At 50.9% G+C, this 15,859-nt stretch overlaps 1 protein-coding gene across 1 annotated transcript in view; it reads right to left on the minus strand.

Annotated features, from left to right (window-relative positions):
- Nucleotides 1-15,859, minus strand: part of DLGAP2 (DLG associated protein 2) — a gene marked incomplete at its 5' end in the record, with an annotated part of 465,714 nt that overhangs the window by 99,571 nt on the left and 350,284 nt on the right. The gene's annotated exons all lie outside the window — the stretch shown is intronic.

Raw genomic sequence — 15,859 nt, forward strand, 5'->3', positions numbered from 1 at the left:
AGCAGGCCTCGTGCTGCACCGTGGCCGCCTCAGGCCAGGAGACAAAGCATCACTTGGTACAGTCACGTCAAGGCAGAGCAGAAGCCCTGTGCACTGTGTCCACCTGTTCTTCCAGCGATGCACCTTTGGACAAGACCCTGAGGCACAGCTGCATGCCTGTGTGTGACTGGCCCTAAACCTTGTTTCCCAGCATCCTTCAGAGGGTGCGGCCTGAGGGAGGCTCCTGGCCCATCGCAGCGTGAGGCCAAGCCAGCACATTCCACTTGTTGATGATGGGGACAATGAACCACACTCTTTCTTGGGGATCTGAAGTCCGGACAATTGGAGACAGTTCATCAGTGCAGCAGCAGAGAAGCGGGGGTGTCCCAGCAGCCGTGAGGGGCGCCCAGGCCCCAGGGCGTGGTGACCAGAGAAACAGCCCCTCACCCATGCTGCCCTCCTCCTGGAAGGGTGCTCGGGCCTCCTGCCACCAGACCCTGGCCCCTGACCCCCATCACCTCTCCCACCAGCAGCGGGGCTCATGCTGACAGGGCCCTGACCCCTGTGACCTCTGCAGCAAACTGTCTTTCTGAAGGTGACTTGAGGCAGCCATTTTCTGCAGCCAGAAAGGGCTTTGTAGAGGGGACACTTGGGGATGAGTACTGCGCCTCGTGCAAACAGAAGCACACGGCCAACCTGCAAACCAAACTGACCAAAAGGAGGATTTCATGCGTTCAAACCACAATCTCAGCTAGTACTGCAGGTAGGTTCTTTACCGTCCAAGCCACCAGGAAGTCCATCAGCTTGCGTCCTTCTAAGTCTTAAGGTTTGCTCCACTGTGTATCCTGCATGGCGCTGATTTCTCCCACACACCCAACCCTGCTGATTTAACCTGGGCTTTTGGTCGGCAGTTTTAATCAATAATTTGTAACACAGGCAAGTAGCTTTTTTTCTTACTCCTTCTGACTTCACATATGTCAAAGCTCTGCCTTAGAAGAATCATTGCACACAGATGACTTCTGAGTGGACAATATCAGCACAAGGAATTTCCAATTCTACACTCCGATGCTGGGCTTCCCTGGTGGCTCAGTGGTGAACAATCTGCGTGTCAACACAGGAGGCATGGGATGATCTCTGATCCGGGAAGATCCCACATCCCGAGGAGGGACCAAGTCCATGCACCCAAGGCAGAAAACTCCTTGTTTTCTGATGCGAGAGGAAGCCCGGGCACCACATCAAAAGAGGAGCCCGCAGACCAACTACAGAAGAAGCCCGCAGACCACAGCTGGAGAGGAAGCCTGGGCACCACAGCCAGAGAGGAAGCCCGCAGACCACAGCCAGAGAGGAAGCCCGCAGACCACGGCCAGAGAGGAAGCCCAGGCACCACAGCTAGAGAGGAAGCCCGGGTACCACAGCTAGAGAGGAAGCCTGGGCACCACAGCTAAAGAACCCCAGGCAGCAACAAATACCCAGCACATCCAAAATGAACCAATAATAAAATTGTCACAAAGATAAACTCAGGCGCTGAAATCTTAAGCTACTTTCCAGAATTTCACCATATTTTCGTTCAAGCATTTATGGAGAGCAACCACACTGGCAACTGAATTGTACTTAATTGCCAAATGACTTCTTATTTATGGGTTAAATAAATAGCTTTTAGATAGATTTTTATTCTTCACTAAAAACAATGGCTTCCAAAGCACAGGAAAAAAGCAACTTCTGTCAGTTGTAAATCCAATCCCTTACTCATGAAGCTGAAAGTCATTTCTGACTCTTTATTAGAAAATACGCCTGTGAAACACAACGTGCAGCTTTGCAAAAATAATTATATTTGCCTTTCAAGTCTTTTTCTCCTTGAATTCCTTCGATACAAATCAGACTCCTTAATTTAAATCAATCTCTCATTTTACATAGTTTTTCTGATGATTACCTTACACTTCTGCCTTGACAAAAATTTATAGCCTGTCAGAAATGTCTGTTGCCAATTCCCAATGTATATATCAGAATCCAGAAAAAAAGAATGCGTGTTTTAAAATAATTGATTTTTGACAATTATTTCATAAGTGATTTTGAAATAAGAATTCATGGTAAATTTTCAGGTAGGGCTCATGACCACCTTAAAAGACTCAACTTATAAAGTTGAAGTTTTATGAAATTAAATTCACTTTAAGATTTTACATGATGGAAACTCATAGTGCAATCCCAGGTGTAAACATTTTAATTTAAAATCCACGCTCTGCACCAGAAAGTAGCCAGGACAGGATTCATTTATCACAAACGGTGCTGGCAATTTCTAGGAGCAGACCAATCTTTTGCTAATCAAATGATTCAGGAGGCAGCACCAATGTGGATTCGGGCCATGAGCTCGTTTTTCCCCAGGATCAATGACTACAAGTGGAGACTCATTAACAGGGACCTTTCTTTGGGGCAGAATAGCTCATGTGAGGAGCTTAGAGAAGGTCCCTGCAGCTGAGTGACTGGTCAGGAGATAATTTACACTTGAGAAGAGGAGGCTGTGGAACACACAGGTGCAGGTGGGCAGGGCCTGAACCCAGGACCCCGGCAGGTACGTTTCTGCTCTGTGTTCTGTGTGACTGCATTTCATTCCTACCAAGATCTGTTTTCAGAACCTGAGTAGAACTGAACCTTCTTTTACTTTGTTACAAGTCAGAGAGAAAAGTGTGTCTACAAACCAGCCACTCCTTTCTACTCATTTAGAAAATAAATTAAAAAAACTGAAGTTGAGATATTTCTGCACGCTTCTATACATCGAATAGGTGTATTAATGATTAAAACCAGGTCTTGTGGCCAGGAAGCGGCAAAGCATGAATCCTTCACTATGTGAGGGTGTTTACGAATTAGTGTGAACTTCTGGGACATAAGAGAGGCAGAATCTTTGAAGCCAGAAGAACATTTATACCCAGAGCCGGGGAAGCAGATGCGCAGCATTCTATAGAAGGAGCAGTCTTAGGTGATGACGTCACTTCTGCACAAGGGTGTTTCCTGTAATATTAGAAAGTCCGTCTCAAGTTTGCTTGTTTATTTAAATGCTGACACGTTCCAATAAGGATTTGATTTTGTTTTACAAACAGAAAGGAGAAAAGGAAGTAAAATTAAAAAATTAAACATGAAGCAGGAGAAAGGAGGATAGCAAAGGTGCTGGGGCTGGGAGGGGGTCTCCCACTCCGCAGCCCCTCCCAGCTCAGCTCTGGCAGTGCACTGACGGCCCTCCCAGGAGAGGGGAGAAGCGCCCCGTCCTGCTGCCCGTGTGTCAGAGACGCATCTGGAGGGGAGGGCCCCAGCGAGGCGTCCTGAGAAGAGACCAGGACACAGGCAGGCACAACCACAGGAGCAGAGCCCTGTCCAAATGGCTCGGAGACAGACTCTAGGGCTGCCCTGCGCTGCCGCCATCTCCATGTCCAGCCTCCAGGATGGGGAGGAAGAAACGCATGTGCCCTGGTCTGTGGTGCCCGCTCTGGTCCACACTGCCCAACCTGGTCCCGCTGCCCGCCCTGGTCCCGGTGCCTACCCTGATCCATGGTGCCCGACCTGGTCCTGCTGCCAACCCTGGTCCCGGTGCCTGCACTGATCCACACTGCCCACCCTGGTCCACGGTGCCCACTGTGGTCCTGCTGCCTGCCCTCGTCCTGATGCCCGCCCTGGTCCATGCTGCCTGCCCTGGTCCACGGTGCCCGCTATGGTCCTCGTGCCCACCCTGGTCCCGGTGCCCGCCCTGGTCCTGCTGCCCACCCTGGTCCATGCTGCCCACCCTGGTGATGCCCACCCTGGTTCCAGTGCCCGCCCTGATCTGTGGTGCCCGCCCTGGTCCTGGTGCCCAACCTGGTCCATGGTGCCCACCCTGGTCCGTGCTGCCTGCCCTGGTCCTGGTGCTTGCCCTGGTCCTGGTGCCCTCCCTGGTCCATGCTGCCTGCCCTGGTCCATGGTGCCCACCCTGGTCCGTGCTGCCTGCCCTGGTCCATGCTGCCTGCTCTGGTCCTGGTCCCCGCTCTGGTCCATGCTGCCTGCCCTGGTCCATGGTGCCCGCCCTGGTCCATGCTGCCTGCCCTGGTCCTGGTCCCTGCCCTGGTCCTGGTCCCTGCCCTGGTCTGTGCTGCCTCCGTGCGGTCGCCTGAGTCCCCGGGATGGAGTGTTAGGCTTGGTACTTTCAGAAGCACAGCTTAGGGAGGAGCCGGTCCCTCTCTCCTTGACCCGGCATTGTGAGCCCAGGGCCCGCCCCAGGCTGTGCTCAGGCTCTGCGGAGGCTGCCTGCAGAGGCCCGCAGCTGCTCATGGAGTCCAGGCTCCGGCCCAGTGTCAGGGCTCAAGGCCAGTGTGGCCCTGCTGCCTAGAGGCTCCCCACCCTGGACGGTCCCCTCAGCCGCTGCCCGGAGGACCCCTGCCCACCCTCTAGAATACAGATGACACCTGCTGGGCCAGCGAACCATCCCGGAGACGAGGCAGCTTCCTGCAGCTGCCACAGACTGACTTCCCTCTCGCCAAGCCCCGAACAGGAGGAGACCTGACTCCACCTCCGGGGTCTGCAGCCTGGGCCAGGTTTTCCACGACGTCACGCGGTCTGTGCACCCTGCTGAGGACATGACTCCTGAGCCGTGAGAGGAGTCCAGCTCCTGACTGAATGCGTTCAACTGAACTGTTTTATTCAGCTGATTCATTCAACAGATTCCTTTCAAATCCCTAAGTTCACGAGGTGCTGAGAGAGGCTGGCATGGACACATGCTGGGGGTCTCGCCTTTCATCAAAGGGCATATGCAGGCACTCAGGGGCCATGTGTCCCTCCTGCTGGAGCCGAGCCGGTGTGGAGCAGAGGCCCTGGAGTACCAGGCACTGAGTCCTGCCCCGTGGGGTCTGGGTGCCACCAGAACTCTCAGAGCCGCCGTGCTCCGAGCGGCCTGGATTCTGCCTCAGGGTCCTGCAGAGCAGGGCTAGTAGCCCACGTCCTTGCATCTTCTGCAGGCAGCTCTGCAGCCCCATCGCGGGTCTGTTGTGGAACACCCAGGATGGCTCAGAGACCCCGCGGCTGCCGTGCTGGGTGGGGGCTGTCTGCAGCCGAGTCTGTGCAGTCTGAGGCTGCAGGCCAGGGATGCTGCTGACGACCGGGTCCACTCTCCCTATGGGCAGGAAAGCACAGAGGCCGTGATGCCCCCTGACTGTCCCACTGAAGGGTTGTTGTCTTAATGTTCTGGGGTCCCTGAGAGCCTGGGGGGACTGTGCCCTCCCCCAGCTCATTCTGTGAGAGGCCTCTGGGGCTGGGGGGCAGTGAGGTGACCTCCAAGGTTGTCCTGCTGGTCTCTGGCACTGCCTGGATGCCGGCAACGCTCACTCCTTGGAGAGCCATCTTCCCCTCGCCTCTGCCTCTGTGTCCCACACAGTCATGGTAAAGACGGAGGAGAAAGTGCAAAGTTGCACCCTTCCCTGCAGAGCTAGTCTTCGGTGTTTTGTTCCCAAATTTGTCACGCCATATTTTTCACACAAGACTACAGGAAGGATAAATGATTGTTGTTTGATAGTTAATATGATTTATTTGTTTGGGAAACACTTAATGCCATAAAACCTGAAAGTTTTTGAATTATTATCCAGAATAGGTAATTTCCATCTCCTCACGCTGCTTGCTCATTTTTCTTCTTTATGCCCAAACAGAAGCCTCTGCAATGCATTCCCACGTTCCGCCGGCTGCTTACCTTGTTACCTCAGTCCTAACGACGGCCACACACGGAGGCGTTGGTACCCCCGTACTGATGGGGGGACCTCCCGGGGATGAGAAGCATGCTGGTGGCCACAAACCCCGAGCCCAGGGCTTGTATTCTCGGCACCTGGTGTGAGCTTCCTACGTGTTTACTGGCCAAACCAAAGGAAGGTCCCCAAGATTACTGTCCTGAAGTCCGACTCTCTTGACCTGCTCTTGGGTCCACCAACAGAATGCAGTCAACCTTCTCCGTGTCTGGCTGACGCCCGTCACTCGAGGCTGAGAAGAGGTAGGGACCGAGACACACCAATGGAACACAGTCCCTGGCAAAAAGGAACCTCTCTGTCTGGAGATACCATACTAGCAAAATTCTTCATGATGGAGGAGTCGAGAAGGGACACGGCGACTGACTGAGTCCCATGGCCTCCAGCACTGCTCTGTCCTCAGTGCTCAGCATTCACTGCGTTTGGCGACTTCCCTCCAAGCCACAGACGGGGCGGGGGTTGCGCACACTGACGACTCTGACCAAGCGGGACTGATTCCAAGTACACAAGATTGGCTCCAAATTTAAAAATCAATGATGTAATCCCCACATCAGCAAGTTAAAAAAGAAAAATCAGATGATCATATCAATAGATGCAGAAAAAAGCACCTGACAAAGTCCAACTCCCACGTACAATAAACACACTCAGTAAACTATGACCAGAGGGGACTTCAACTCAATAAAACACACGAGTGGAAACCTACTGTTAATACCACTTAATGGTGAGGAACCAGATGTTTTCCAGCTAAATTGGGAACAAGGTAAGGATGACCCTCACCACATCATACTGGAAGTCTGAGCTAACGTAATGAGACCAAAAAGAGGAAATAAAAAGTATACAGATTGCAAAGGAAAAAATAAAATCCTTATTGTTTGCAAATGACATGATTTTCCATGTAGAAAATCTCAAAAAATCAATTTAAAAATTCCTGGAAAAAAAATGTGATTACAGCAAGGTTTCAGAATACAAGGTTAACACTGAAAAGTTAACTGCTGTCTTACATACTAGCAATGAGCAATAGGATTTTGAAATTAAAAATGCAAAGCCACTTATACTGGCAACAAAAAATGAAACAATAGTGTAAGTCTAATAAAATGTATACAAGACCTATATGAGGAAAACTACAGAATTCTGATGAAAGAAATCAAAGAAGATCTAAATAAATGAAGAGCTATTTCATGTATATTGATTTGCTGTTGTTGGTTCATTTGCTAAGTTGTGTCCAGCTCTTTGCGACCCCATGGACTGCAGCACACCAGGCATCCATGTCCTTCACCATCTCCTGGAGCTTGCTCAAAGTCATGTCCATTGAGTCGGTGATGCCATCCAGCCATCTCATCCTCTGTCATCCCCTTCTCCTCCTGCCTTCAATCTTTCCCAGCAACAGGGTGTTTTCCAATGAGTCAGTTCTTACCATCAGGTGGCCAAAGTATTGGAGTTTAAGCTTCAGCATCAGTCCTTCCAATGAATATTCAGGAGTGATCTCCTTTAGGATGGACTGGTTGGATCTCCTTGGAGTCCAAGGGCCTCTCAAGAGTCTTCTCCAACAACACAGTTCAAAAGCATCAATTCTTTGGTGCTCAGCTTTCTTTATAGTCCAACTCTCACACTCACACATGACTAACGGGAAAAACCATAGCTTTGAGTAGATGGACCTTTTCGGGCAAAGTAATGTCTCTGCTTTTTAATATGCTGTCTAGGTTGGTCACAGTTATGTATATTATAGGAAGACTCAATATTGCCACAATATCAGTTCCTCACTACTGGGCAATCCCAGTCAGAATGACACTTGGATTACAAAGTTTATAAAGAGAGGCAGGAGACTCAGAAGAGCCACATAATACTGAGGGCGAGAAAAAAGCCAGGGGACTGCCTGCCTGCAGGACCAAGCTACAGTCCTTAGGACAGCATGGGGTTGGGAAAGAACAGACACACGTATCAGTGGAACAGAACAGAGAGTCGGGAGACAGACCACACAAGCATAGTCACTGATCTGAGAAGAACAGGCAATTCAATGGAGAAAGAATAGGTGTTTTATTTTATTTTTTTAAAACAAATCGTCCTGGAACAACTAGATACTCAGATGTAAAGAAAAAAAGAATCTGGATACAGACCTTAAACCTTTCATAAACATTAACAGAAAACAGATTGTACACCTAAATATTTATCTTACGTTTATCTTCGATTGCGGGGCTTGGAGATCTGAGCTGGACTCTTCTGCTGGGGGACATTCTGCTGGGGGACAGTGCAGACAGACAGCAGCTGGGCTGGGTCCTCCTGGGCGGGGCTCTGGGGAGCTGGCTCCTGCTGTCTCCGGCTCCAAGGCGGCCTCCCCGCATGGGCCAGGGTTCCTGTGTCTAACAGCCGAGGGGAGTCCGTCTCACCCCGCCCCCATCTTCTGTCCCAAGCTGACCCTCGGCCGCACAGTGGGCGGCCTGTGGGCCAGGAGAGGACACCGCGCACTGCACAGTCCTTCTTATTTCTGACTGATTGCGGACACTGGCAGTAAGGAACCCACCTGCCAGTGCAGGCAGACGTGACGGATGTGGGTTCCACCCCCGGGTTGGGACGATCCCCTGGAGGAGGGCGCAGCAACCCACTCTGGTATTCTTATCTGGAGAATCCCATGGACAGAGGAGCCTGGTGGGCCATAGTCTACAGGGTCACAAGAGCTGGGCACGACCGAAGCGACTTGGCACGCAGGCACGTGGACATCTTCGTACCACCAGACTCTGCTTCCCTGCACCCGTACTCCCGCTGACCGCTCAGCGGCGGCCTTCTGCGCAGGGGCACCGGGATGTGCTCCGGTAAAGAAAGCCTAAGTCCTGCACAGCCTGAAGATCCAAGCATTTCCAGAAAACACCTAGGGTTATTGGCATCTTTTGCATCCAGACCTAAACAGGCATTTTTACGTGGCAGGGTTTCAGTGCCGCCCCGTCAAGGGGGTTGGCTGGCTGGATCTCTGACTCTGCAGGGTTGGACACTGTGCTGTTTATTATGGTGTGAGCCTGGTCGGGGCTGGGAGACGGGCTGGAGCGTAATTAGGAGCTTTAACCGAGGAAGGCTGTGGTTCCCGCCAGGCCGTGCCCGCAGATGAGCTCGGGAGACTCACCATCATTTCTGGGCTCAGGAGCTCCGTCTCCTCGTCAGTTTCCAGCCAGCATCTGTCTCTGGGAGGCAGGCATATGCCGGGTGGTGAGAGGCTGGTGCGTGCACAGACCATGGGTGCTGGTGATGGCCAGCGCCCCCGTGACAGTACAGCACCTCTTTCCTCTCTCCCTCCTCCCGCCAGGCTGGAGGACATGGGGCTGCCTCTGTGCAGGGACCCCACACCAGCCGGGGCCACGAGGACCCTCCTGTCCCCTCCCCTGCACCCCTGAGATGACAGTGTGTACACTTAGAGCAGCTCGGCTGCTCTACACACTCACCTCTACACACCCTCACCTCTACACACACTCACCTCCCAGGCCAGAGCCAGGGTCATGGGGAAGCCAGATTAGAAACTTCGGTGCCGAATTTCCTTTAGAAAATGTTATTAACTTACACACAGTTTGTGTCATGAGTCTTCAGACAAATGAGTAAAAGTTACTAGTGTTTCCTGGTCTCGGCTTCATGGACGTGGCAGCGAGCTAGTGCGCACAAGCTAGTGTGCACAGGCATCTGCAATCAGCTGCAGTCCGCAGAATTTTCAGCAAAGAAAACTGCTTGACAAGACCAATTGGTACATTGTTTTTAATTATTAACAGCCTTGAGTGTGGGTGTTTTCCTGTTTGGTTTACTGTGAGTTTTGGCTTTACTTAATAAGAGTATACAGTGAAGCCTGAGGGAAACCTGAGAATTTGGGGCTCTAATTTTTGAAAAATTAGAGAATCTGTAATACTTTAATTGTATTAGAGTATTGTAAAGTATCTGGGCATTAAGGTTCAAGGAAGAATAGCCATACACACGTGGCTGGAGCAAATATCCTTTAACCTCCATCCCTAATACCTCTGGTAATTTAACCACAATTTGCAGAAAGAGTGATCTTATGCTTAGGAAATTGTGTGAAATAAGTAACTTCGATTATACTGTCAGGATAGGGGTAAATACAATTATTGGGTTAGTTTTAGTTTATCGGGCACTGTTATATTTAACGTTTTTGTGTACTGGGTCATATTCTTGTCCTGGCGTGTAACTGCTTTCTGCAGTCTGCACAAGGAGTTTCACTGCGGTCTCTCTGCCCAGGGCCCCTTCTGCTGTGCGGGAGCCTTGGGGTGGGGCAGGGGCCCCGGCCTTCATTCTGCCGCTGAGGTGATGTGGGTGGGTCTCGGGGCATGGATTCAAAGAGGCTTCTGCACATTGTCAGTTACAAGCTTCATGCTAATCACAGCTAGCATTTATTTTTCAATCAGATCTATGATTTGGGAAAGCTAGTGCTGACATAAAATATGCATGCTTTTTGTTCCAATTTGATAAGACGGAGCATAACATTTCTCTTTTAAATGACTAAACAGACTTCGGGGTCTAATTCCGTCCACATGGTACAATAGACAATACAGTCGCCATCCTGAGGACCTCATCGGTGGAAACCCTTTCAGCTCCATTCTCTGGTGATGATAGGAATGCTTGTACATAGCAATGGCTTTCAGCTGAATTAAGCTGTGGCCTGGAGGGCACTTTCTGGTTGAGAAGGTGGAACAAATACAGAGATACATCCAATTCTCAACAGCAACTGAGCAAGCAGATAGAGCGCCCCCTCATGTGCACCTGTTGGTTCCATGTCTAGGCGTAACTTATTCTCAAACACAGAACAGCTTAAGTTCAGGTGCCAAATGCATGGTTGCCTTTTGTTTATAAACTGGATACACTGGACTGGATGTAGGATATTTGGGTTTCTTGGAGAAGGAAGATCCAAGAGGTAGAATGATTCCACCCTGGTTCACCTCAGATTCAGAGCCGCTGCTCTTTTATCAGTGACCTGGGACAATCACTGACCTCTGTGGCCTTCAGTCCCCGCACAGCTGTCCTGAGGATGCCGTGGGGTTTGGCTCCCTGGACGAGGTGCCCGTCAGCAGCAGGAAGCGCTGCAGGGGTCCCTGGAGCCACCTAAGCCCCCTTCCCTTTCCTTTTTCATTCTGTTCCTTGAATTGCTAATTGCCAAGGGCTTCCCTGGTGGCTCAGTGGTAATGAACCTGCCTTGCAATGCAGGAGGTGTGTGTTCAATCCCTGGGTGGGGAAGGTCCCATGGAGGAGGGAATGGCAATCCACTCCAGTATTCTTGCCTGGAGAACCCCATGGACAGAGGAGCCTGGGGAGCTACGGTCCATGGGGTCGCAAAGAGCTGGACACGGCTTCGTGACTAAGCAGCAGCAACAGCAACAAAAGAGGAGGACAGGAGCGAGGGGCGGAGGACGCACGCCAGCGACCGCCTCACTCTCGATGCCAGCAACAAACACGGGGCGCGACGACCGCTGAGCTCTGGCGAGTCTGCGCACAGCCCCAGTGCACCTGCTCCTCATTTTCACAAACTACAGAGCTCCTCCAGAGGCCTGGCCTCATCCCCGCCAGCTGCCTGCTCCCTTCCACTCACTTTCTACGTCCAGATGCCAGTCTTCACAAGCGCGATCCCCAGACAGATCAGAACGCCGCCCTGTTTCTACCTAAGCGTCTGTCCACGTGACAAGACAGACACACGTCCGGGTGACTTCTGACTCGGGTCTGAACAGGTGTGTGCTTCTGAGTCACAGGCAGTTGAACAGGCACACCTTTACTCACATGCAAATTCTCAAAAGCAAAAAGCAGTCTTGGAATCCCTGCTTTCAGTGTTTGCAGATGAGGTTAGGAGCCATGGAGGTTGATATCTAGAATAACTCTGAGGAAGCCAGACCTCTGTCAGGGAGCTAGGGCCCGTCTTCCAAGTTCAGGGGCAACGTGGTGCCCACGCAGCCCTCCCTGTCTGCACCCCGAGCCCTGGAAAGGGGCCTGTCCCATGGCACGGGCCCCTCGGCCCCTCAGCTCTCAGGGGTTTGGCGGCAGGAGCAGCCTTGCGGCTCCGCCGTGTCTGGAAACGGGCTTGGCCCTGAGGCGGTGATGGAAGCCGCCCTCCTCAGCAGGCTCTCTGGCCCCAGGTCTGCCGCATCTCAATGAATGCCATCAGTGCCCGTCGCAGGACTGAGCTGGTTTCTCTTGTACACACAGAGGTGATGCGCTGGCTTCTTTCCGACTCCTCCTCGGCCACATGGGGGCTGCAGAGTCAGGCATCCTGCTGGTCGTGCGTGGTGGCACGCTCTTCAGGGCAGAAAAGCCCGAGCGACTGTTGTGTGGAAGAAGGAAGTCTGCTGTTCCCTCAAATCCATATGTTGAAGCCCAAGCTGCAAGGTCGTGGTGTCAGGAGGGGGGCCTTCAGGAGGTGATGAGGTCACGGGGGTGGGAGGACCAGCGCCCTGACAGCAGAGACCCCTGGGAGCCCCCAGCCCCGCCTCCACGGGAGGACATAGTGAGCAGAGCCCTCCGTGAGCCAGCAAGCGGGTGCTCACCGACACCGCCTCTGCCTGCACTCTGCCCTGACCTCTAGCCTCCAGAGCTGGAGAAATAATGCCCGCTATTTACAAGCCCCCAGTCTGTGGCACTTTTTTTTTTTTTTAACAGCAGCTGAAATGGAGTAAGACAAAGCCACACACGCAGTCTTGGAGGTGGGAATGAATCGATAGATTTACTGTTCGAGAAGGGAATCGGCCAGGAGAAGGAGCCATAATTCACCCTGCAGCATCCAGGCTCGGGAACCGTGTAAGTTAAACACTGATGCTCAGGGAAGAGCTCGAGCGCACGCTCCAGGAATGCAGATGAAGAAACGCAGTCTCCTGATTGCCACAGAAACAAGTATCGGTAACTCTTAAGACTGATTTTGATTTGTGCAGAAATTGTTTTAACATGAAGTTACCAAATAAAATACATGTTTTGGACTGTCCCCTTGCCAGCTGGCATGTGACTTTTCCTTTTCTGATGCTTGTGACATCCCCGAAGGGATGTCATACTCTCTGGGGTACAGGGATCCCCTTGGGGGGCTCTGCAGTGGACAGGGGCAAGGGGGGTGCCCTGAGGTGGCAGGACGGAAGGATACAGTAAGTGGATACCACATCATCGTCCAGATACAAATGTGATGAGGCACCGTGTCCACTGTTTCTAGAAACTTCTAGAAATTTACCTGAAGGAATTAAGTGTGGACGCTGCTCAAGTTGCAGAGTTATACCTCTATACGTACAATGAGGGGCGATTATAAAAGGATACAAAAAGGTCAGTATTAAAAGGCCAGTTCTTTTGAAATGAGTTATGTGTCAGATTACTATGAGACAGTCACGCAGTTACATGGTGTGCAGACCTTAACAATGCCACGTAATGTGCTTTATTAAAATATTTTCACAACCTGTACCCATCCTGAAGAAGGCTTTAGGTATTTGCAGCTATTATTTTATATTCAGGTATTTTTAAAGTTGCACAGTATGTCCTTTTTCTCTGTGTTTTGTCTCACATAATATTTGCCTAACATTCTTTGATTGATCATTTCGTCCACTTTTTTTTTTTCTTCATTTCAGTTTGTAATTGACTTGCCAGTGCAGAGTGTGGTTCAACAGAACAGTCCTCATAAATGCTTATAAATCATCAACTCATCACAACCGACTTAACCATAGCATTCACAGGAATGAAGAAAAGCCACTATTAGAAATCATATCTCCTATAACTGAGCCAATGTCACAAAAATCACTGGCAGGCAATTTAATTTCACTGCATCTGAGAGTCTTCTCTTGAAATGCTTCTTCTGGGAAAAGTGGGTTTTCTCTTCCTTTGTAGTCACTTTGAATATGTGGCAATATGCACTTTTATCACTGACTTCAGATTAATTTCATAGAAACCTTCTCTATCTTCCTCTCTTTCATGGCCATTTTGCCCATCATAAAGTTACTTTTCACACACAACACCCTTAAGAGAGAACGTCTGAGCTCTGAAATGGCTAAAGGCAAGGAGTGTGGGTCTCATCTCCAAAAAGATGACTTCACTCATCTGTCACTAAAGAAAATTTAAGGGTTTTCAGTGAATGTCACACACCTTTCCTTGGCGCTTTTGAAATTGAGGCCAGTTAAGAAACATAAGCAGTGTCTTGAATGGGACCAGAGGCAGAGTTCCTCCACTGTTTTCTGCCTTTAACCTCGGCCAGGCAGTGAAGCGTCCCTCTGTGTTTTGTAAATGGCGGTGACTCACTTCACCGCAACAGTGTTCGCATCATTATGAAGTGTTCCGAATTTTAATGCAACATGGTAGAATCAGAAGCTCAGAAGAGCCTTTAAAAACTTGTCCATTTTCACCTTCTTGATTTAGAGATGAGGAAACTACAAAACTCAGTTTGGAAAATGCCTACAATGACGGTGTCTGCTCCCAGTTACTCACTGTAGCAGCACTGGGAACATAACTCAGACCTTCTCGCCTTCCTTTCCCCTCTGTTCTTTGCTCCCTTCCTTTCGGGAACCTTCTATAAATGGTGCTTGCACACACTCTACGCCGTGTCCCTGACCTGAGGCACGAGATGGAGTCACTAGGGACTGCTTACAGACAACAAGCCCAGTGGGAACCGGTGCCCACATGCCCCCAGGTGATGCTGACCGCGAGAGGCGGGCTGCTCGAGACCCCTCGGCCCCGCTCCTGTGGGCACACTGCTGCCCGGAGCCACAGCCAGTCCAGCAGCCACATGGCTCTCTCCTGAGTTGCCCGACGACCGATGGGGCCTCTGTGGTGACCACGTGGGGACGGGGCAACATTCCCAGAGTGACTCTGTGGCCAAGTCACCACATCCTCCGGCTGGTCTCTCCCCAAGTCCTTCAAAGCAGGCCTGTTCTGCTCACTGGAGGCGCCAACCCTCCCCTCACATCCAGACTGCAGAGACGGCCCACTAAGCACCTTCTGTCCCTAATGGTGTGGTGGCTTCTCCCCAGCAATGAGAGCCAGGCCCCCGCACTCGGGCTGGGCTGGCCCAGGGGACACAGCAACCCGCGGACCGCGCCTGCCCGGAGGGTCAGCTCCTGGGTGGGTGCAGCCCCTGCACCAGCCCCTAGGGCTCCCCATCATGGACACGGAGATGTAACCTCAGGGCGCCAAGTCCTGTTACAGAAAAGGGTGGCTGCCACAGACACAGTAGTGACGCTGAGCCGCCTCAGACCCAGGACAAATGCAGGTGAGTTACCATCAGTGTCTCAGCAGACAGATGGCCCACGAGTCACCCTTTCATCCGGAAGCTTCACAGAGTGAAACCAAAACCATCACAAGCAGATTCATTCCAACAACACAGCCAGAACTCCTTCTAAGAAGGAGTTTTTACAATGAATAATTGTATTGGCCGATTTCCAGATAGAGAAAGGCTTGGTTAAACTGGCCAGTTGGAAATCAATTTCTAGTTCAATCATAACCAGTAACATACCATCATTCCTTTAGGACTACCCCTGGTTTCACAATTTTACACTGAAAAGCAAACTTTTTCTGGTTCTAATTTCCTTTTAAAGAAAACACAGCTACACACAAAAGAACTCCTGTGATTTCAATATTATTCTTGAAGCCAATCAATGAGAAACATATCACTGGCTAAAGATTGGATACAAATTAAGAAAAATTCAAACTTAAATAGAAAGCAGACTTATGATGCATAAGCTGGCCTCAGTGCAGCCACGGCAGACGGGCGTGAGAAGCCGAGGAGGCAGCTGCAAGTCCTTCGGGTGAATAACCTCATTAGGTGGACAGGAGCCCTGGGCCGTGGGGGGGGGGGGGCGTGTATTCTCAGCTAAGTTTCATGTGGATGCCGCTCAACCGTTTGACGCTGAATGTATCCAACACTCCTTGTTTCCAGCAGAAGCACTTGCCCCGTTTTATGTAAGCCCGACTCCATGTCAAACGGTGATGGCCAAGTCTGGTTCCAGCTTCACTGTGTCCGTGGTGCATAAAAATAAAATTTGCACGTGATTTTAATGAGCACTGGGGAAAATAGAGTATGACAGTAATTTGGAAGCAAGCACATAATTGCACTCAGCATCCAAACCACAGTGGAGCTGGCCTCGCCTGGAGAATTCAGCTGTTTAATGTCAAGTAACAGTTACCTGAAAAAAATGCAAATA

Source organism: Capricornis sumatraensis, chromosome 4, assembly GCF_032405125.1.
Source record: "Capricornis sumatraensis isolate serow.1 chromosome 4, serow.2, whole genome shotgun sequence".
Taxonomy (NCBI): Eukaryota; Metazoa; Chordata; class Mammalia; order Artiodactyla; family Bovidae; genus Capricornis; species Capricornis sumatraensis.